This window comes from Narcine bancroftii, chromosome 3, assembly GCF_036971445.1.
Source record: "Narcine bancroftii isolate sNarBan1 chromosome 3, sNarBan1.hap1, whole genome shotgun sequence".
NCBI classification, from domain to species: Eukaryota; Metazoa; Chordata; class Chondrichthyes; order Torpediniformes; family Narcinidae; genus Narcine; species Narcine bancroftii.
In genome coordinates, this window is record NC_091471.1 from 145,650,399 (window position 1) to 145,675,164 (window position 24,766).

A 24,766-nucleotide genomic window follows, 5' to 3' on the forward strand; every position below is an offset into this window, starting at 1 on the left:
CTCCAGTATTTTTCAAGGCTAGGACATGTCCAAAACTCTATCTTTAATTTTAAATGTAAATTTACAGCCTAATCCTCTAATTACTCTTTGTGGTACAAATGGAGAAGATGATATTTCTCCAACTCCAATTAAATGTATTCTGTCTTTTGCATCACTCCTGGCTAGACATGTAATATTGTTTAGATGGAAGGATGCTGCTCCACCTACTCATGCTAAACGGCTCAAGAAATAATGTCCTGTTTAAATTTAGACAAGATAAGTTATTCAGTTAATAATTCAAATATAAAGTTTCAAATGTTGTGAGGGCCATTACTTTCATAATCTCTAGACATAATATTATTTTAAAAAAATTATTATTTGCCATTTTATTCTATGAATGAAGTACATATTTTCTTTAGTCATATACCTTGGGTTAGGAATAGGGTTTAGATTCATGCTATATGTGGAATTTTTTTTGTTATTCTTTGAATTATGGTTACATATGATTTATAGATTGATGAGTTATTAAATTTGTCATTTGTTATTAATATTATGTATTCCATAATTGTTTTCTATATGCATGTTAACTTGTTAAAAAAATACCTAAAAAGAAAAATATTGATCAGGAATCAAACAAATCTGTTTGATAGATTTTGACAAAAGTTAATGCTTTTATCACCTCGTTTTAAAAGGGAACTAGGTATCATTGAACAGAGAATAGTACAGTTCAGGAAAGTGCCCTTCAGCCCATGGGTCTATTGAACATGATGCCTCAGTTAAAGTAAAACTCCACATAATACATATCTCTCTATTCTCTGCACAGTCATGTGTTTTTCTAGAAACCTCTTAAATGCTACAATAACATGCTTTCACCAGTACTACTGGCAGCCCATTCCAGGCACCTATCACACTGTAATGAAAAAAAAAACTTACTTTGCACATCCCTTTTAAACTTTTATCCACTTGCCTTATATTAATATCCTCAAGTATGTGATTATTTTACTCTGGGAAAAGATTTGACTGTCTATGCATCTCATAATTTTATAAACTGCTATCAGTTCTCTCCTCATTCTTTGATGTTCCAGAAATAAAAGCAGGATTTGTCCAATCTCTCCTTCTAGCTCTTACCTTCTAATCCATACAGCATCCTGGTAAATCTCTCTGCACCCTTTCCAAAGCTTTACCATCCTTTCTCTAATGGAGTGACCAGCATTACATATAATACTTCACAAGGGGCCAAATCAAAGTTTTATATAGCTGCAACTTGACTTCTTTATTTTTATTCTCAATATCCTGGCCAATGAAGCCAAGCACACCATGTGACTTGTTTATCACCCAATCTACTTGTGTGCCCACATTCGAGGTTTCATGGACCAGAACCCCAATATCCTTCTGCACATTAATGCTTTTAAGAGTCATTCCATTAACTGTATACATTCCACTTATATTTACCTCAGAAGGTGCAAGGCCTCATACTAGGGGACTGAAACACAAAAATGGGCAGACACTTTGATTGTAGTAAAAATACAGAAATGCTGGAGGAACTCAGCCAGTCTCACAGCATCCATAGGAGGTAAAGATATATAACTGATGATTCAGGCCTGATCCTTTCTTCAAGGCTTCACACTATTCCAGATTAAACTTCATCTGCCATTTCCCTGTCCATATCTGAAATGAATCTGTATCCTGCTGCACACTAACTATGGGAGGCAGAGGCAATTATAGAGAGGAGCTACAGGGAGACAGTCATCCCAAAAAGGCAGGAGACAGGTAATTAGGTGACTGTTAGGAGAGGAAAGGGAAAGAGGCAGATAGTTCAGAGAACCCCCCCCTCCCCATGGCCATTCCCCTCAACAACAAGTATATTGTTTTGGATACTGTTGAGGTGGGGATGATCCACCAGCAACAAGACATGGTGGTCATGTCTCTGGCATAGAAGCTGGCCCCTTGCCTCAGAAGGAAAGAGGGGATAAGAGGAGAGCTATGGTAAGTAGGGGCTCATTGGTTAAGAGGTATGGTGAATGAGATCAAGGCTCCTGGATTGAATGTTGCCTCCCAGGATCCAGGGTCAGGGATGTCTCTGATCGAGTTCGCAGCATTCTGGAAGGGGAAGGTGAGCAGCCAGATGTCATGGTCCACATAGAGACAAATGATAGGAATAGGGATGAGGTCCTGAAAAGGGAATATAGGGAGTTAGGAAAGAAATTAAAAAGCAGGACCTCAAAGGTGGTCATCTTAGGATTGCTGCCTGTGTCAAGCACCAGAGAGGTTAGGAACAGGAAGATGTGGCAGTTGAATGCATGCCTGAAGAGTTGGTGCAGGGGGCAGGGGGCAGGGGCTTAGGTTTGTGGATCATTGGGATCTCTTCTTGGGAAGGTCTGACCTGTACAAAAAGGACGGGCTGCACCTGAACTGGAGGGGGACCAACATCCTGGCAGGTAGGTTTGCTAGAACTGTTTGGAAGGGTTTAAATTAATTTGGCAGGGAGGTGGGATCTGAATGCGAGGGCAGAGATTAGGGTAGAAGGATGCTATGTGTTCTGAGTTGGTGAGGAAGGGGACAAAACATAAGTAGCCAGTTAGAGGGGTTGAAAAGTGTTTATTTCAAAGCTAGGAGTACTAGGAATAAAGGGGATGAACTTAGAGCATTAATCAGTAGGTGGAACTATGATTTTGTGGCCTTTTAATGAAACTTGGCTGGGAGAAGGGCAAGATTGGCTGATGCAGGTACCAGGGTTTGGGTGTAAAAAAGGGGAGGGAGTAGCATTACTGGTCAGGTATAGTATCACCGCTATAGAAAAGGAGGAGGCTGCAGAGGGAGTGTCCACTGGGTCAGTGTGGGTGGAAGTCAGAAATAGAAAGGGAGCTATCATTGTACTGGGAGTAGTCTGTAGGCCCCCATATAGCCCCCAGGACACAGATAAACAGGGAGATTTTGGAATGGTGCAGGAAATGCAGGCTTGTAGCTATGGGTGATTTCAACTTCCCTAATGTTGACTGGCACCTCCTGACTGCAAAAGGGATAGATGGGGATGAATTTGTCACGTGTATTCAAGAAGGATTCCCAATACAGTGTGTGGACCGGCTGATGAGATGAGAGGCCACACTGGATCTGGTTCTGGGGTATGAACATCATCAGGTGGCGGACCTCTCAGTGGGGGAGCATTTTGGTGAGAGTGACCACAACTCGTTTAGCTTCAGCTTAGCTACGGAAAAGGACAAAAAAAAACCAGACAAAATGGGGAAAGTACTTAACTGGGGAAGGGAATGAGGGAGGAACTAGCGAGACTAAATTGGAAATTAATGTTTAAGGGTGAAAGCACAGAAGTAATGTGGAGGAAGTTTAGGGACCACTTGTGCAGGGTTCATGATAGGTTTGTCCCACTGAGACAAGGAAACATTAGTAGGAAAAGGGAACCATGGCTGATGAAACAGGTCAGGCAACTAGTCAAGTGGAAGAAGGAAACATATATTAGATATAGGAAGTAGGAAACAGGAAGAGCTCATGAGAAATTTATGGTAGTCAGGAAGGAGCTTAAGAAAGGACTTAGGAGAGTTCGAAGGAGGCATGAGAAGGCCTTGACATGTAGGATTAAGGATAACCCCAAGGCGTTTTATGGTGCTAAAGGATAAAGGGAGCAACGTATGCCTGGAGGAAGAGGAGGTTGGAGAGATCCTAAGTGAATACTTTGAGTTAGTATTCACAAGAGAAAAGGACCTTGATCATTGTGAGATCAAAATTGACCAGGCCTGTGTGTTGGAGAATGTGGAGATTAAGGAAGAGGAAGTGTTAGATCTTCTTAAAAACATTAAGATTGGTATATTACTGGGACCAGATGTGAAATACCCCAGGTTTCTATGGGAAGTGAGGGAAATGATAGCTGGGGCAACAGCTATGATATTTGAATCCTCTTTGGATGTAGGGGAGATGCCAGAGAATTGGAGAATGGCAAATGTAGTCCCCTTGCTTAAAAAAGGTAATAGGGGGAATCCAGGGAATTAGTGACTGGTGAGTCTTACATCAGAAGTGGGAAAACTATTGGAGAGGATTCTTAAGGATTGGATCTATGAGCATTTGGAGAAGTACAGTCTACTCAAGGATAGTCAGCATGGCTTTGTGAAGGGAAGATTGTACCTCACGTGCCTAATTGACTTTTTTGAGGAGGTAACAAAATTAATTGATGAGGATAGGGTGGTAAATGTGATCTACATGAATTTTAGCAAGGCATTTGATGAGGTCCCCCATGAGAGACTCATCCAGAAAGTCATGAGGCATGGGATCATTGGAAACTTGATTATGTGGATAAAGGATTGGCTTGAAGCAGAGAAAGCAGAGAGTAGTAGTGGAAATAAAGTTTTCTGCCTGGAGGTCGGTGACTAGTGGAGTATCACATGGATCTGTTCTGAGTCCCCTGCTCTTGGTGATTTTTATAAATGACCTGGAAGAAGAGGTGCAAGGATGGGTCAGTAAGTTTGCGGATGACACGAATGTTGGAGGAGTTGTGGATGGAGGTTTAGGATGTTGAAGATTATAAGGGGATATAGACAGGATGCAGAGTTGGGCAGAAAAGTGTCTGATGGAGTTCAATCTGGATAAGTGTGAGGTGAAGAACAAACCAGAAAGCTGAGTACAGGGTTAAAATCCATACATCCCTCAAGGTCACCCCACAGGTTGACAGGATAGTTAAGAAGGCCTATGGGATGCTGCTGAGTTTCATTAATAGGGAGATTGAGTTCAGGAGTAGAGAGATCATGTTGCAACTCCACAAATCTCTGGTAAGACCACTCAGAGTATTGTGTTCAGTTCTGGTTACCTCATTATAGGAAGGATGGGGAAGCTGTGGAGAGGGTGCAGAGGAAATTTACCAGGATGTTGACTGGATTGGAAAGCAAGTCTTATGAGGCAAGGTTAGCAGAGCTGGGACTTAAATATTTGGACTGTAGAAGGATGAGAGATCTATAGGATTATGAGAAGCATAGAAAGGGTGGACAGTCAGCACCTGTTTCCCAGGGCAGGATCAGCAAACACCAGAGGACATATGTACAAAATTAAGGGAAGAAAGTTTAGGGGAGATGTCAGGGGTATGTTTTTTTTTTACACAGAGAGTTGTGGGTGCCTGGAATGCCTTTGTGGTGGAGGCTGAAACATTAGAGGCATGTAAGAGACTCTCAGACAGGCATGTGGATGAAAGAAAATAGAGGGTTATGGGTAAGGAGGGTTTAGTACTTTTTTTTAAAGGAACATATGGGTTGGCACAACATCGAGGGCCAAAGGGACTGTACTATAGTGTTCTATGTTCCATGTATACTGGAAGATCCCAAGAACAGACATTTAAAAATGCTTTAATGGAAAAGCATTACTATAACATCCTTCATATTACAAGGTATCACTGGGGACTTTTCTCCTTTTATATGACTTTTTTTTAGCATTTCTAATGGAAACCAAACAGGATCTGTTATGAACAATGTTCAATGGGTCAAGGACAGGTGCATATCTGCTTCATAAAACGTCTTCTTAGTTTGGTTCACAAACACAGCAATGATTAAATTTTAATGTCCTCCCTCTAAATTAATGAAATAATACCATCTGGTATTAAATGCACATTGACAGTTTCTGGCAATTTAGCTTCCCAGTCTGAGATTTCAACTGGATGACATTCCTGGTACATTATTTAAAAAAAAACAACTGTCACTATATTTGTCAAGCTTCAGCATTAATGGACACAACTGTAAAATTAAATTCCCTTTTTAAAATTTGCTTCCATCCGTGTTGGTGTGGAATTAAAATGTAATTGGAATGGGTGGAATTTGCTTTCAAAATGCATGTTTTTCCTTTAAGGCATTCAAGTCAAATAAGCATGCTGGATTCTATCTCCATTGATTAATCCAAATGGCAATCTTACTATGTCGATAGAAACTTTGGCCACTTGAACAACTGGAATCAGAGTTGAACATTGAAATGACTTAACCAGATCAACCAGGACCTTTCTTTTGTGGAGCAATAATCACTCATTTTACATTGCAGCATCAGTAGGAGAAAAAGAATGGTCAACGATTCAGGTTGGAACTCTTTGTCAAGAGTCCTGATGAAGGGTTCTGACCCAAAATGTTGCCCATCCTCCTTCACTGATGCTGCTCAACCTACTGAGTTCCTCCAGCAGGACTATTGATAATAATAATGAGTTGAGTGTCATACACACACAGTTCAGTGTACTGTACATGTGCATCAAAATTCTTGCTTGCTCCAGTCAAACAGGTACTTGTAAAGACAAAACTAATTGAATTAAAGTAAAAGAGATAATAAATTCACAGTAACTCTCATGCAAAAAAAGTGAACTTGCAATAATGGAGACAGTCCTTTTGTGCTGTTGGAGCAGTCTGTGATTAGCATACCAAGGGGAGGTTCAAAGTTGTTGGAACCAAAATATTCTTGAATCCAGAGGTGTATCATCGGGTTGTACTTGTGCAATCAGATTGTCATAAACTTGATTTGGTGCCATGTACCTTCTTCCCCACCCTATCAACCTGCGCTGCCACTTTCAGTGAATGATGAACTTAGTCCATCTGTTCAACCACATAACTTCATGCTCAACCATTTAGTGTACATGTTCTATGACTATATGTCTCCCCAAAGTGCATTTCCTTACACTAGTTGGGATTAACATCCAGTACATTTTATACCTTTCACATGGAGAAGCACCTGAAGGGAGGAGAGAAGGAGGAGGTTTCCTTGCTCATATTTGACTAGGTGCCATGGGAATTCATGTTATATGGTAACAATGTTCAGGACACCGAGAACCAATCCTTCCCTTAAGGAGAATCATGTTTGATTTCTCTGTTCATTCAGATCCTTCTTTGTTCCATTAACCACTCACACTTTCAGCAACATGCAATGTAAATAATTTTTAAATACATTGACAAGCATTGTTAGATTATGTGGTAGAACAAAATTATGGCCGTTTAACTCTATTTCAATATTTGAAAATGAGCCATTGAATGGAATACCCAAGGAAGTTAAGTGTATGGATGAACAGAGGGATCTTGGGGTCCAAATCTATACATCCCGAAAAGGTTGATAAGAAGGCCTAGGGGATGCTGCTGTGTTTCATTAATGGGGGATTGAGTTCAGGAGTAGAGAGGTCACGTTGCAACTCTACAAACCTCTGGTAAAACCACACTGAGAGTATTGTGTTCAGTTCTAGTTACCTCATTATAGGAAAGATGTGGAAGCTGTGGAGAGGGTGCAGAGGAGATTTACCAGGATGTTGTCTGGATTGGAAAACAAGTCTCATGAGCCAAGGTTAGCAGAACTGGGACTTTAATCTTTGGCGTGCAGAAGGATGAAGGGAGACTGAGGTCTACAAGATTATGAGAGTCATAATCTTGAGGTGGACAGCCAGCACCTGTTTCCTGGGGCAGGATCAGCAAACGCTAGAGGACAGATGTACAAAGTGAAGGGAGGGAAGTTTAGGGGAGACATCAGTGGTAAGTTTTTTTTTATACAGAGAGTTGTGGGTGCCTGGAATGCCTTGCCGGGATGGTGGTGGAAGCTGAAACATTGGGGGAATTTAAGAGACTCTTCTACAGACAACATGGATGAAAGGAAAATAGAGGGCTATGGTAGGGAGGGTTTAGTATTTTTTTTGGTAGGGATAGGTGACTACCAAGGGCAGAAGGGCCTGTAGTATGCTGTATTGTTCTATGTTCTATATTCTATGAAGTTCTTATTTGTCTTAGAAAATCACTTTGGTATTTTCTGAAAAAGAAAAAAAGCTTGTTACAAAGCTGTAATTATATATATATATATATATATATGTACACACACACACACACACACACACACACACACACACACACACACACACACACACACACACACACACACACACACACACTCACACACACACAATATAATGAAGCTTATTATTGAGCAAGTATTTCAATGTCAACCATCAGTTCAAATTGTGCCAAGTCCATTTCTGACAGATTATATTGTGTTTGTATTGTATATAGATATGTTTTTGGGAGATAAATTGGGGCAAGTTTTTAGTGCAGATCACATACAAACACTTTAAAACAAATCTTATTTAAAATACTGGAGCTCTGCTCAATCCAAATCTCCTTGGGGCCTTTGCAAAAACTTTTGGGAGTGTCAAAGAGACTTCACTAATGGATTGTTGTTTTGAAAAGCAACAGATGAAAGAAATCAGAGGAGTAGTTCAGAGCTCCAGTCTGTCTGGAATGGAGCTTGCTGTTCTAAGAGGGTCATGTGGTTTTTTGCAAGCAATGGGAGTGAAACAGGCTTTATCTCTCAGAGAGAGAGAGAGAGAGAGAGAGAGAGAGGGAGAGAGAGAGAGAGAGAGAGAGAGAGAGAGAAGTTCTGCAGTTTTATAGTCAGCAGCAGCAGCTGGGACTGGAACAGGACAAGCTGGGAAGCTTGTGGAAAAACCCCATTTGGAAGATGGGTTGTGAGTGCTTTGTTCAGCCTGGTCAAAGCCCTTGTGGTTCATACAAGAGGAGAAGACTGGCTGTCTAATGTTTCACTTGAAATAAGGGAAACAAAAAAGAACTCTGTGGTGACCTGAAAAAAGAAGTTATCATCTAGAAAACCCTGAGGGGCAAGTTTCTTCAGCAACACACTGACGTGGCTGATTAAAAGGGATCAATTTGTGTCCAGCAAGAACAAATCTCTCTCTGAAAACTGACAAGAACCTTCCTGAGTGGTAACCATTTACCTTTCAAGCACCAAAGCCTGGTGAACTTTATAAATGTTAAATTCTGTGCACAGTATAAGAATTGCCTGCAACCAGTGAACTTGAAGGAATGAGAAGTGAGATTCAAAGTGGGTGGGAATCAAAGAACTTTTCTGAACTTACATACACATTACATACATGTGCACTTAGAATTAGAAGGGGGCTAAGTTAGATTAGTTAAGTTAATAGTGATAAGTTAAAGTGTGATTCTATTTTCGTGTTTAAAGATAATTAAAAGCAACTTTTGTTTAAGTAACCATTTGTCTTGGTGAATATCTATTGCTGCTGGGTTTTGGGGTCTTCTGGGCTCATAACACATCGCATACAGCACTGCCTCACTGAGTCCCAACAGGAGGTTAAAAAATCTTAGCTTCTAGATGGGAAAGCCTGTATGCATGGCAGCAATTCATTTTGACGGTTGTCCTCATTAAAAGAAAAGTAGGCAGAAAACAGCATTGAGTCATGAAACCTCAGACTATCCTACGAGGCCATGGAAATAGAGGTAACTGCATTTCTGTGCTGTTTCCAACTTCACAAAGGAAACTGGAGCCACACGAGGGACTGCAGATGCTTGAAACTGGAGCAAACATTGCAGCATCTTGAATTACAATACATCTCTCCTGGACAAGCTCAATGCCTTCTGTGCTCACTTCAAAAGAGAAAATAAAGAACCTTTGTGAAGCCCCCAGCTCCTGGTGACTGTGCTCCCAGCCCGCATACGCCCCCCTTGGTGCTGGCCCTGGCTGCTCCAAAGGGTTCAACTGCCTGATTCTAATGTCAGCAGCTCCATACAGGCTTTTAGTGGCCTGTTAAAGGTACTGATGGTGTTTGTAAGTAAAATTCTGCAATCATGGAGGTCTGTGCCCAAGACAGTGGTGTTTATCCTCAGCCACAGCCTCAAGGGGTTGTAGACTCTGGGGAGCAGCTAACCGGCACATGGCACCAAGAATGGGTAGAACCCACCACCCACTGAGAAGGAGAAATAGATGAAACGACCCTACAGGACAGTGATCATGGCAGTGGACCAGTGAGAGTCTCAATGACTGAAGGAGCCTCAGGTCACGTCCAAGGTAGTGAATCAGTGTGAGGTCTTGGCAGGGCTGGTGCCAGTCTATTTTGTGCCCTAGGCAAGACCAACTACTTTCATCTGTCTCAAAAAAAAATTAAAGATTTAACTGCAAATATTCAGAGGATTGCTGCGGGAATTGGAACCATCCACGTAGGGTTTGGCATTGAACAGGAGATCTGGGTGGAGGCGTGGGGGAACTGAGAGGGGGGAAGCTGGAACTGGGGGGGGAATGGGGGAAGGGGTGGGAAACTGTGGAAGAATGGAGCAGGGACTGGGGTGGGAGGGGTAAGCACAGACTGGGAGGAGAAGCAAGGTGAGGGAAGTAGGGATGGGGGTAAAATGGGGACCAGGGAGGGGGACCGGGGTCTGGGAAGGGAGGGGAGAGGGGCAAGGGAGGGGAGAATGGGGAGGGAGTGGGGAAACAGGGACTGGGCATCAGGGAGGGAGAAACAGGGATCATGGAGGGGGTGGGAAGTGGGAAACGGGGAGGTGTGGTAGCAGGGAATGGGTCTTGGGGGTGGAGCAGGGAAGATCCTGGATTGGGGGAGAGGGGGGGGGAGCAGAGACCAAGGGATGGGGAGAGCAGGGAGAGAGGGAGGGACCCAGCACTGAGCCAATGTTGCCAGGGGAGAATGAGGGCATTTGCACCCCCTGCACTCCTCCCTCAGGGAACTGCTATCCCAATGTCCTCCCCAAGCCCCTCAGTCACAGGGCAGCATCTCCACCCCAAAAATGTCTTACCTGATCGCTGTGTGTTAGTCAAGGGATTCCTTGGATGTGAGCCACACTTGAGCTGGACTTGTTCAACAGCTCGACGAAAGTAAAGACTGCCAAGTTTTTGAGAACATTTTGAGTTTTCAAACCAGTGCACTCAAAAGCTTGCCATGTCGGACCCAAACCAGCTGCCTGGGCCGAGGAATGGAGTGTAAAGTTTAAAACCTTGTGTTTTTGATTCTTTTGTTAATTTTGTGCCTATCCCTTTAAGAAAAATTATTGTTTGTAGTGTTACCATAGTTAATATGACATCATATGTTGTAATATTCGAGCGGACCAAGAGTTTGCATCTCATTCTTCAAAGAATTATGAAGGTTATGTAAGCTCAAAAAATTTTTATTTGAATTCATCTTAATTTCATCTTAATTCATCTTATTTTGTTTATTTATTTTATATCTGTTTAAAGTTGAATATTGTTATCATTATACAGTATGCTTTGTTTACTCATCGTTATGAACATTTCTATGCTGTTATGCAAAATGTTTATTCATTTTATCAATGAATTAAAGCAACTTAAAGCTTCATCTACAAAGCTTGGTTTATTGGATTAATAGGCAGTAATTTGGAATATCATCACTCACGTTTCCTTGAAGATGACATATTTTGAAATTGGGAAATATTAGAACTTGGAAAGTTTTGCCTATATAGAGCATGCATGCATCCCAGTCGGAGAGGCAAATTCAAACTAGAGTCAGTCTTCAGCAGCAAACTGTAGTGAACATAAAACCGTATAGACTAGAGCATGGAGAGGGAGGGAGTCGGCTGTGGCCCCAACAGCACATGAGCCCTATGCGGAAACATTGCCGGATTGTCCAGCCTAAAACCGGATATCTGGCCACCCTGACTGTGCCACTCTGTGGTCTGTGCATTAGGCAGCTGCCTAGTTCATCTAATTGTAGCGCTGGCCCTGGATCTCAGCTCCTGAAGGACCCACACGGGCTGCAAGGTGCTGGTGACTAGCTCATCAGGACCAGGTATCGGAGCTGGGATTTGAGAAGGTGCTGCGGGCAAGAAAGGCTTCCGAAGAGCCTCAGGCACTGAAAGCTTCGTGATTGTGCCAGAGATTAGGATCTGGGACCTGGTTTGCTGATGAATCGAACAGGAGTCTGTGCGGTTGCAGAGGTTGTGGGAGCACTGGAGGCGAATCCACGATACTCTGTGTCTTGGAGCCTCTTTTTTGCTTCTCTTTCTCTCTTACTATTAGGGCACCAGGAGTCTTTGATGACATAGTGAATCTTGTTATGATAATCTGAAATTAAAACAACACCAAACTGAATGATTGCAGTTGATAGGAAGGCTTTCATGGTGGGGTTTTTACATAATAATTTATGGTTCCGATGAAAGTGTACTGAGGTTCACTTTGGAGAAACATTTCTGAGCATTTTCTTCTTAACAACTCCTAATGATGAACCCTGAATGAATTTATTTAACTTTATCATTTTGTGGCCCCCTTCCTCCCCCCCAAAGTTGAATAATATCCACATGTATACTTGAGGAATTTTGACCTCTCAGAGTATTGGAAAGCATGAGTTAAGTTAGATAACTTCTCTTTCAACTGCTACACAAGTAATAGACTTCAATTTTGCAAATTTTCTGTAATTTGTGAACAAGTTCCTGGCAATTACCTTTGACGTGGAGAATTTTATTTTGGTATGATTGGAACTGATTGGTTAGAATTCATAAAATATGAAGAATGTTTGTAAACTTTGAAGGCTGATCAGAAACAAAATTTATTCATGAGTATCATTTGTGGTCCCTGTCAAAAATAATTGAATCTACTAGAATGGGTTATGAGATGATACAAAAAACCCCAGAACAGGCATTTTAGAAATGAATTCAAAATCTTTACAGCTACTAAGTACTCCAAAGTTCCACAGATTTGGATCTTGTGTTGTATTTGTATCACAAATATGTAGTTTAATTTCAAAAATTGAAATGTGTATTAAGTGGAAATAATCATCCCCAATAAAAAAGAAATATTTGTACCTTGACAACATTGGGAAATTTGGATTATGCACAAATCTAGCAAAAGATGCCCAAGAAATAATGAGGAAATTTGGTGACCTCAGATGGTGAGGGGTTGAGGGAAGAATAATACAGAGCATAATGAAACAGGTGCCTTTAGTCTCTTTGACAAAATTGCTCCTTACAAAGTGCAACTGGTTTATCAGTCTTGGGTCAACCTGTCAGAAGCTGAGGCTCCTCTGGGAAATTTGTTTTTGTTGAAATGAACGGTGTAGGGATTGCTCTGTTCAGGATTTTGGAACAGGTGCCGTAGCCTAAGCTGCAGCCACACAAAACGATAAGATTAATTAAAAACATTACCTTTCTGTGGAGGCAGGCAAAACAGAAATGCTCCATCAACTCTGAAGTTCCTACAATGTGATTTTCAGTGCTCTATAAACTGACCATCCTTCACGTAAATTCTGTCATATCACGAAGTCTACCCTATTCATTTAATCTCCCAAAGAAAAATGCTGCATACATATTTTCTGAGATACCACAGAAAGCAAGTGAAAGCCCTTATATTCATTCATTTGCCAGTAGACAAGTTATATTCCTTTTTCCTGGGTTCTGCAGCAGCCAAATCAAAAATGCTGTAATCCCCAGACATTTAAAAACCTTGTATTAATTTTCAATCCCTGCAGAGTAGTCAGGAAATGAATCTGCAATACTTGCAAAAATTCTTGACCTTTGAAATTACAAATATATGAACCCTGGAATGACGTTATTAAACACTAGTGGACAAATACTTTATGCAAATATTTTCTGTAGTTTTAGAAGGGATAATACCCAAGTTAAAATAGAGATATTAATAACACAAGTGGGAATGTCAGTGCTTGTAGTATAAAATGCTTTAATAACCTATTGATAAAGCTGAAACTATATTGCCAGATGCAATCTATCACACAATGATATTGCCAGGTGATCAATCACATACAGTGTCCTTCATTATGTTTGGTATAAAGACAGAATTTTCCTTTATTTTCCCCTTTGCTCCACAGTTTTAAATTAGTAATCCAACAATTCACATGCAATTAAAGTGCACATTCCAGATTTTATTCAAAGTTATTTGCATAAATTTTGGTTTGATCATGTAGAATAACAGTATTTTTTATACATAGACCCCTCATTTCAGGGCACCATAATATTTGGAACATTTGGCTTCACACGTGTGTTTGAGTACACGGGCATGTTTAATTGCTTCATTGCTGTAGGTATAAAAGAGCTTGGCTTGCTTTTTTTAAGCTTTTGATCACCTTTGGAGTCTGTATTTGCCAGTTTTCAACATGAGCAACAGAACTGTGCCAATGAATTCAAATAAGCCATTATGAGGCTGAAAAACAAGAATAAAACAGTAAGAGACATTACCCGAACCTTAGGATTACCATAATCAACAGAGCATACTGGTGAGCTCTGTAATAGCAAAGGGACTGGTATTCCAGGGAAGACCTCCACTGCTGGTGACAGAAGAATTCTCATCATAATGAAGAAAAATCCCCAAACATATGTCCGAAAGATCAGAAACACTCTTTAGGAGGCAGGTGTGGATGTGTCAATGACGACTGACTGCAGAAGACTGCATGAAAAGGAATACAGAGGCTACACTGCAAGATACAAACTACTAGTTATCCACAGAAAGAATGGCCAGATTATAGATTTAATAGAATCTGCAGAAATCTGCAGAAAAGGTCTTGTGGGAAGATGAGACTAAAGCCGCTTTCAGGTGTATTTTCTGCTTCAAGAATTCAGCTGTAGAAGCGGATACTGACCCGAAGAATCACCGTTCAGGTGGTAGTCCTGAAAGCGCTGTGCTGTGCACCTGAAAAGGACTGTTCGGCGAGAGGCACCTTGGAGTGCACTCTGGATCATGTCGGCCGGGATCGCTGGGGCAGGGGCGGCTGGTGTGGGACGTCGGGGCAGGGGCAGCAGGGAGGGGAGCTGTCAGGCAGCAGGGAGGGGGGGCTGTCAGGACGTGTGGCGGGGGGCTGTCAAACAGCAGGGAGTTGGATCACCGGCTGATAGTATCATCAGCCCACACCTTAGCAGCCGCTTTCAGCCTTGCTGCAGTCAGGTGAGTCAGGGGACTTCACCGATCCGCAGATGATCCCTCCCGGAGGAGGGTTGGTGAGTGTGACTCGGAGGCGTGTTAGGCTCTTTCAGGTGGGTACCCTGACAGCTGCAAAGAGGTAGAATATGCTGCTTTACATTGGGGTATTCTGGCCACCTGAAAGAGCTTTAAAAGATTAATCTGTATCAGAGTGACAGCAAAAGCAAAGTGTGGGCCATGATCCAAAGCATACCATGGTTTGCATCTTGCAGTGTAGCCTCTGTATTTCTGTTCATGAAGTATCCTGCGGACACTAGTCACTGACTTATCCACACCTGCCTCCTGAAGAGTGTTTAAGAACTGTTGGACATGCATTTGGGAATTTTTCTTCATTATGATGAAAATTCTTTTGTCATCACAAGTCGTCAATAGACAATAGACAATAGACAATAGGAGCTGGAGTAGGCCATTTGGCCCGTCGGGCCAGCACTGCCAATTTAGATCATGGCTGATCATTACCATCAGTACCCCTTTCCAGCCTTATCCCCATAACCCTTAACTCCGCTACCCACAAGAGTCTTATCTAACTCTCTTTTGAACATAGTCAGCGAATCCGCCTCTACCACCCTCTGTGGCAGAGCATTCCACAGATTCACACTTCTCTGGGTAAAAAAATGCTTTCTCATCTCCGTCCTAAAGGGCCTACCCTGTATTCTTAAACTATGCCCTCTAGTCCTCGTCTCCCCCATCATTGGGAACAAGTAATCAGACTTCACCTTGTCTATCCCCCTGATGATTTTATATACCTCAATCATGTCCCCCCTCATCCTTCTAAACTCCAATGGATACAAGTCCAGTTTTTCTAGCCTTGCTGCATATGACAACCCTGCCATCCCTGGAACTAACCTTGTAAATCTGCGCTGCACACCCTCTATAGCTAGTATGTCCTTCCTCAAGTTTGGAGACCAGAATTGGACGCAATACTCCAGGTGGGGTCTCACCAGGGCCCTGTATAACTGCAGAAGGGCTTCTCTGTTCCTATACTCCAATCCCCTCTTTATGAAAGCCAACATTCCATTTGCCTTCTTCACAGCTTTCTGAACCTGCATGCTAGCCTTCAGTGACCGGTGAACAAGTACACCCAGATCCATTTGCACTTCCCCACTCCCTAGCTTGTCTCCATTTAAATAATACTCTGCTTTCCTTTTACTTCCCCCAAAATGAATAACCTCACATTTGTTCACATTGAAATTCATCTTCCATTTAGCCGCCCACTCCTCCAGCCTGTCCAAGTCCCTCTGCATTTTCCTTACATCCTCCTCACACCCCACACCGCCACCCAGTTTAGTGTCATCTGCAAATTTGCTCATGTTATTCACAATCCCCTCATCCAAATCATCAACATAAACTACAAACAACTGAGGACCCAACACCGATCCCTGAGGCACTCCACTCGTCACATCCTGCCATTCTGAAAAAGACCCATTCACTCCAACCCTTTGTTTCCGATTTCTTAACCAATTTCCTATCCATGTCAGCACCTTACCTCCAATACCATGCTCCCTGATCTTGCCCACTAGACTCCCGTGCGGTACCTTATCAAAGGCCTTCTGGAAGTCCAAATACACCACACCACATCCACTGGCTCTCCCGTACACATCCACTTTGCAATCCCTTTGCAATTCCTGAGGTCACCAGTATGGTCTTTTTCTCAATGATGTTCCAAATTGTTGATTTTTGGTAATCCTAAGATTTATTTTATTCTTTTTTTTAAATTCTTGTTTTTCAGCCTCATATTGGCTTCTTTAAATTTCATTGGCACAACTGTGGTCCTCGTGTAGAAATATGGCAACTGCAGACTCCAAAGGTGATCAAAAGCTTAGAAACAAGTCTAGCTCTCTTATACCTGCACCAATGAAGCAATTAAACATACCTGAGTCCTCACAAATACCTGTGAAGCCAAATGTCCCAAACATTATGGTGCCATTAAATGAGGGGACTATGTATAAAAAGTGCTGTTCTTTCTACATGGTCAAACCAAAATGTATACAAATAACTTGGAATAGAATCTGGAATGTGCACTTAATTACATGTGAATTGTTGGATTACAAATTTAAAACTGTGCAGCACAGGCGCAAATAAAAGAAAAAATTGTCTTTGACCCAAACATTTATCAGAGTGCAAGCCTTGCCTGCTAATTCACTAGGGTTCCTTTAAGAACAAATAAATTCTAATTATATAATAATTGAGTGCTTAAAACATTTTGAAATATATATTAAAATAATTATGCCTGGAAATAATATATGCATTTTTGTTTATTACTAATTTATTGCTGATCAGATTTCACAATCTTCAAGTCAGCTCATGTTTGATGGTGAAGAATTTCTTGGCACAAAATGTAGAATGAGAAAAAAAGGAAAGGGCTTTGTCCCATCTCATGAGTGGAAGTACACACCTAAAAGGTTAATTTTAGTGAAATGAGTGAGATTCTGCCTGGATGTATTGGAACCAAAAACAGCAGATAAAACAGTGAAAGATCCAAGGTAAAAAAAAAAAGAGAAATGCAAAAAAAAAATTGCCGATGCTGGGATCTTGCAAAAGCAAAGAGATACTGGAGGAAATGAATGGACCAAATAACATCTATAGGTAGAACTGGTCAGTCGTAAAGGGTTCATCAAAGAGGGGAAAGTTTGGATAAAGCTCAGATGCATTTCTCAAAAAGGAAAAGCCACACAACCTTCACTTCAGCATAGGGATAATGCTGCAAAATTAATCTGCAAGAGCACAAGACATAGAAGCAGAAATAGGCTATTCAGGCCATTGAGTCTGCCCCACCACTTAATGATGAGCTAATCCATTATCCCAGTTGGCTCCACTGCTCGGCATTCTCCCCCATAACCTTTGATGTCCTGGCTAATCAACAACCTATCAATCTCTGCCTTGAATACATCCAATGATCTGGCCTCCACAAACAACTGTGGCAACACAGATTTCACAGATTCCACCTTGTAGCTGAAGAAATTCCTGCACATCCCTGTTAAAAGTGGGAACCCTTTAATCCTGAAATTGTGTCCTGTTGCCCCTCAAAAAAGCCCTCCTATAGGTTTTCTATAAATTCTCTATTTTGAGATTCAGTCCCAACCTATTTTTCCCAATCTACATGCATGTTAAAATCCCCCATGACTTACCATAACATTGCCCTTCTGACACAACTTTTCAATTTGCTGTTGCAATCTGCTGTCCTCATCTTGGCTACTGCATGGAGGTCTTTATATAACAGCCAACAATGTCTTTTTACACTTGCCATTTTTTAACTCAATCCACAATGATCCTATAATTTCTGATACTGTGTCGCCTCTTTCTAATGATTTAATGTTGTTCCCTACCAACAGAGCCACAGTTCCCCCTCTGCTTTCATGCCTATCCTTTCAATATGCTGTTTTTCCTTGGACATTCTTTTAGCCGTGGCTCTGTGATCATACACAGATTGGCAGGTATTCCTTATCTTTAATCCTTATCTGCATGCATTTATATATAAAACCTTTATCCCTTTATTTGTTACATTTGACTGTATGTCCCTGTTGCATTGCAACTCATCCCCATGGCTGCAATTTTGCCCCATCTTCCTGTCCTTCCACACAAATTCCTTACCTGCTATTCCTACTTGTGCGCTATGATACAGCATGATAAAAGGCCTTTCTGTCCCTTGAAATCTTGTGCTGGCCAATTACTCCCAATCAACGTAACAATCCTGTATGTTTTGGAGGGTGGGAGGAAACTGGGGCACCTAGAGAAAACCACACAGGTCACGAGGAGAACGCATAAAACTCCTTGCATACACCGGTGGATTCAAACCAAGGTATTTGGGTATCTGCTATGCAATTGATCTATCTCGTTGCAAAGTTTGCAGCTGACATGAAACTGGAAATAGAGTGGACATTGAAAAGTTTAATAATGATCAGCAGGAGGACATTAGGGAACTGTCCAAATGGGCAGATGCATGACAGAAAAAGATGAAGAGATGTCAATAAGCTGTATAGCTTCAAAGGGCTAATGGGAAAAGGGAGGTTGATAGGAATGTGTTTGGATAAATGTTGAATATGGCAGGGCAAGTATAGAAGCTCCTAAAATACAAATATAAATTAACTATACTACAATAGTTGAATACAAAGCAGAAAGTTATGTTAAGCTTTTATAAATCACAAGGGTCCCTTATATATTTGTACTGCTTCTAATTCTAGGCATTTTACAAAGAACGCTGTCTCAGTGATGGAACAATGGAGACTTGCTAAGTTTTACACAAGGAATGGAAATTTTCCATTTAGTTTGAGAGACAGGAGATTAATGGTTGTTCTAATGGCAGGATAGATTGAGGGGAAATTAATAAAATTGCTCAAAAGTATGGAAAATAACAAAATACAAAAGGAAATTATTTTACAGTGATAATTATGGTCTGGAACACACTGACTGAAGGAATTAAGTTCAATGCTAAGTTAAAAAAAAATTTGATTAATACTTGTAGAGGAAATGTGCCAAGGATGTGGAAAAGAACATCTATAGCCCTTAAAAAGAGCTAGTACTGAATGACTGAATGGTCTCTTATGCTGTGCATGCTCTGATTTCAGGGCACACCAGGCAGAGCAATTTTCCTTGATTTGTTTAAGTCACAGTTAACTTACCATTATTTTGTCTGTAAGTAGTACAGCTGGTATTCATGCTAACTGTGTCATGGTGAAGAAAAACAATATACTGTAGGTGTTGGGTATAATAAATTTTTTAAATCTTTCATTTATGAGGCTGCAATTCAATCAAACTAATTGTACATCATTCTTGTGGATTATGTTGATATCTACCTTTCAATTATAGTGTTGCAAATCACCATAGCTGCCAATTATAAACACACATATTTCAATGCCACATAACTTCACAGTCATCTGAAACATTAGTAGTGATCCTAATTGGAAGAAATGAATGTGAGACATCAAGGAAACGGCAGGTGCTAGAATCTGAAGCCAAACACAGCGGGTCAAGCGGCATCAGCAGGAGAAAAAGAATGGTTGACATTTCAAGCCAAAACTCTTCAACAGAACAGAAATTTATATGAATTGAGTAATAGAGATTTACTGAAATACACGGTAATCCCAATTGCACTAAAAATAATTGGATTCCCATTGCTGCACCTTTGATAAGCAAGCTGCAGATTTGACGTTGTTCAGTGGAGAACAATTTCAACCAAGCATGGTGTTGTTAGTCCATTCTGCATGATCACAGCACTCAGTGGGGGTCTTAATCTTATCGGCTAATGTGCCCAACAATAAATTCTGAACCTTGCAGAGGTGTTCCTCATCTGCCTGAACTTCTTTCTCTTATGCTCCTCTATATCTACCCTCACCCAGAATATTAGGTGCTTTTTCTCCCCCCTAGATAGTGACTCACATAATTTCCTCTAGAGATCTTTCTTTCAAAGGCTTCAAATGCCTCACAGAGTACCACACACCCACTTCAGTTTCTTCCTTGGGAGCCACAAGCAGGATGATCCTCACCCCTTTACTTCAGCTGGGTCTTATCTTACAAAAGCCATTTTGTCCCACCGTGGCTCTTTTTTTTGTCCCCACATCAATCCTCTGCCTACCAGTACCCATGATACTTATGATGCTACTTCAACAGTTTTCTGGTCACTACCTACATAGATATCCCATGCCTCCATGTTTTTATTCACACCAGGTTGACCATTCCTCCTTAATCAGAGACATGATCATGAACAGAAGCCTTAGCTGTCTTACTTCATGATCAACTCCTATACTTGTTTGAACTTTTTTCCCACAACTCCTTTCACTTCCTTCAAATGTTTAGCAATGGAAGCCCACATATGTGTCTCCCATGGGATGTGTGGAATAGTCCTTGAATGAGTGATATTCTGGGCTTCTTCTCACACCTCTTCCCATTGATGATTGTACAGGTGTCGCTTCCTACTCTTATCCAGCATGTGAAGGCTTCATCACTTTTGCTGCCGACTTCCATTCTGCTCTCACTATCACACAATCTCTGTCCTTTCTTTCTTCACTTCCTTACCTCCATTTCAAGGATAGGTTAGTGACCAATATCCATGACAAGTCCATTGTTTCCACAACTTTCTTCCAATCTGATTCTTGCAGGGACTCCATTCCATTCTCTTAGTTTCTTTGTCTTATATCAGGGGTGGCCAAACCATTTTGGTTGTGGGCCACATAGAATAATATAAGAAGTCTTGGGGCAAACAATGTTAAGCCTGGCAGTTTTCAAGCAGTTACTCTGCAAGAAAAATGGCATTGTTTCTATTTATCTATCTATTTATTTCATAATGTGCCACCATCTAGTGTTGAAACTAAGAAGTGCAATGTATATGCAGTGCAATTTATTGTTAGTGACTATGTTCTAACGGGCCACTTAAAAATGGCTAACACGATGCAGTTGGCCCGGGGTCCTAGTTTGGCCGCACCTCAGATTCAAGTTTCTGATTTAGTGTCAGAGGACATACATGACATCACATACAACCCTGAGATTCTTTTATTCTGCAGACGAGATAGAATTACCACTTATTAGTCGTACAAAAAAACTGTAAATAATGTACACATGTAAATGAGTAAAAAATATAATACAGAGAGAAAAAGATAAAGTGTGTTAAGTAAGAGTCTTTAAATAAGTCCCTGATGAGTTTGTCGTTGAGGAGTCTGATCTTGAATCTGGGGGTGTGAGTCCTGTGGCTCCTATACCTCTTTTCTGATGGTAGCAGTGAGAACAGAATGTTGTATGGTTCCTTGATTATTGCTGCTGCCCTCTGTCGGCAGCATTCCCTGTAGATGTTCTTGATGGCGGAGAGGGCTTTAGCATAGGTATTAGTGTTTCCATACCAGACCATGATGCAACTAGGCAGCACATCTGTTGAAATTTGCTTGTGTTTCTGATATCACACCAAACCTTTGAAAACTCCTGTGGAAGAAGAGGTGTTGACGTGCTTTCTTCACGATACCATTGGCCTGTTGGGTCCACGAAGGATCCTCCAAGCTAGTGACATCCAATAACTTAAATTTGTTCATCATCTCCACCACTGCTCCCCCAATGATCACTGGATCATACACTTCTAGTTTTCCCTTCCTGACGTCAACAATCAGCTCCTTGGTTTTGGTGACATTGAGAGTGAGGTTGTTGTTGGTGCACTATTCAGCTAAGTTTTCAATCTCCATCCTGTACAGTGGTGTATCTAGGGAAAATAGCACCTATGGCAAGCACTAAAATTGTGCCCCTGTTAAAAATTACTTACTTCTACCCATCACCTCGCAAACATCTCTTGCTGCTGCCACACCATCCACTTCACCTTCCCTACCTGTCCTCAACGTCTCCTCTCTCTGCGACATGCTCCTTGTCCTCTCATTCTGCCGACTCCACCCCTTGGGGGGGGGGGAGGGAGGGATGCACCGTATTGCAAAATGATCTGCTCCATTGGGTATCATGTCAATAATCCTGTCACTTTGATGAACTCTGCAGCTGGGTCATAACAGTTATCACCTGAAATTATTTTCTGTATCGGTTTTTTTCTCTTTTCCTGACCTGTGTTTTAAGTATCAACTTGATTATGATCCTTCAACTGACTTTGTGGAGGGTATCTATAAAGTAGTGACTTAGAAAAATAAAAAAAAAATATTAGTAGTGATGTTAAACGAATGGTACTGGTGTATACTGTGCAGTTCTTAGCTGAGTCTTCTATTTCCCCTACTCAGATGCCTGCTGGCATTATTCAACCCATTTTGTTTTAAAAGTATTTCCTATCATTCGTCCTGTACCAATAAGAATATTGGTGATTTCCTGCGAGGAGCAGGAATTGTGTTGGAAGCACAATTCACAGCCAACACCCCTTCCCAGGTTATTGTACTCTGAACATCATTATATGAATAAACACACTTTATTTGGTGAGGTACACTCTAAAGTCCTTGCCACTACTCCTGTGTGTTTAATTTAATTTGGACGGGGAGAACATACCGACTCCTTACAGAGAGTGTGGGTTTCAAACCCTGGTCCTGATCATTGACACTGATCGCTATGCCAACTGAGCTGCCCGACATATCCTTGTAAATTTCACTCTTTGTTTTGTAGTTTATTAGCACTCTCATTTTTAAATATTATCCATAGGTTTGATCTTTTACTGATCTGCTCAAATATAAAAAGTGTCATGAGTTTATGAACCAGTTTGCATCTTCTTTCACATTCAACAATTCATGTGTATTTAATACCTTTGATAATGGTGGGGGTGGGATGTGACGGATGGCTGGGGCTAGGATCAGCGAGGTGGTCATTTAATGTGCAACTGTTACTGCTCAAGGCAGTAACCTTTATAGAACAGAGCACATCAAGTGGTCCTCCTTGTATTTTGCAAATGCAGTGACCGTTTCTGGCTCACAATCTCTATCCCTGTGGTTCTCAACCTTTTTTTTTCCACTCACATACCACTTTTAGTAATCCCTATGCCATCGGTGCTTTGTAAGGGATTGCTTAAGATGGTATGTGGGTGGAAAGAAAAAGTTTGAAAACCATTGTTTTAATTGAACCTAATTGGATCGTTATGTTCATGGTTTCATAACTCCAAAGGAAATAGGCCAAACGACAATTTTTCTCAAGCAAAATATTTCAGTAACAGTTAGGTCTCGAGCAGAGATACTCAACCTTCCCTTCACACTCACATACCACCTCAAGCAATCCCTTACTAATCACAGAGCACCTACGGCATAGGGTTTACTTAAAGTGGTCTATGAGTGGAAAGAGAAAGGATGAGAACCACTGGTTTAGATCGGCCTATCTGTCCTACACCATGGAAGTGTAATTGGCAGCCAGCTGAAAGGTTCTGCCCATGCAGAAAGCATGCCCATTGTTTGGGCAATCCGTACCAGGCACAGTAAAACTGATAAGCCAGCGAGCTGTTGAGGTTTTAGTGGTTGTTATGAGTGAGAATACAGATTCAATGGGTCTCAAAAAGTAAGGACTCTGAACACAGTTTGGTAGTAAATGATTTTATTTACAAAAGATGGGTGTGGGAAAATGGTAACGGGGGATAACATACTCATGCATACAGTTTATAGCGAGCATGGGAAGGTGGAAGTGGAAAAACACATGTGAACCAATTTATACCGAGCGTGGGAAAATCGCACCCCTAATATAATACACACATACAATTTATATACAAACGTGGGAAAATTGCAGTGGGGATGAAACACACACACACCCACTGAACTGAGTACATACCACAAGCGACACATCATCCCTTGACTCAGTGCAGTGCTAACAGCACTAGGGACACTAATTAAACACTCCCAAACCTTTAACAGTACAGATCTTACCAATAACTTCTCCAGGGCTGTTCCATGGTTCTAGGCCTGAAATGAAGCAGAGTATCCCAAGATGGTAAAGAGGGTGATTGAAGCACACAAAGCACTCTTTATAGTGCTGGAGGGCTGAGCCGGGGTGGGGGGGGGGGTGTTCGGATCCTGCCCAGCTCATATATAGGGGTGCAATGGCTCGATGCCAACAAGGTTAGGCCAATTACAAAGGCCAATGGCCCAAGGCCAAGAACAAAGGAATTTAAATTAGTCAGCAGCAAGGTGTGCACAAATGGATGGGTGGGGCCAAACCTTGATTGGCAGGTGGTGTGTTTTCCAACCAGTTAATGGGTAGTGATGATGATGGCATCACGAAGGTCCTGAGGCAGCTTTCCTTGGTCCCAGCAAAACTCAAAACGGTCAACCAGTGTCCATACTTCTGCTCTCACCTGCTCTTCTCCTACCCAGATCAGGGACAGGGTACTTCTTACTCTCATCTTCCACTCCACCAGCCTCCAAATTCAGTGCATTGTCACCTGTGATTTTTGAGCCTTCCAAAGTAACACCTCCATTAGATGCTAGGCATATACCACCTGGTATTAATCAAGGTAGCCTGACATATCCTTTCCTAGGTCACTTTTCCACTTTCCCCGACCAATAGTCCACTGTCCAGTCAGAACTGGCCATGGGAGGCCATTATAATAACTATGGTATGAGTATCTACTGAAAGTCAAATTGGCTAATTTCCTCTTGGCAGCTTTATTGACACTTATTTTGAAATGTTTTGACATGGG

General features: G+C 41.5%; 2 long non-coding RNA genes across 3 annotated transcripts in view; one reads left to right on the forward strand and one right to left on the reverse strand.

Moving 5' to 3' along the window:
* LOC138757677 (uncharacterized) overlaps positions 1-24,766 on the forward strand; it is a 58,638-nt gene that overhangs the window by 31,158 nt on the left and 2,714 nt on the right. The gene's annotated exons all lie outside the window — the stretch shown is intronic.
* On the reverse strand, positions 11,099-24,143 carry LOC138756249 (uncharacterized). Its single transcript, XR_011352908.1, has 2 exons — positions 23,994-24,143; positions 11,099-11,823 (listed from the first exon to the last, which is right to left on the reverse strand). It is a non-coding gene; the product is annotated as an uncharacterized lncRNA (long non-coding RNA).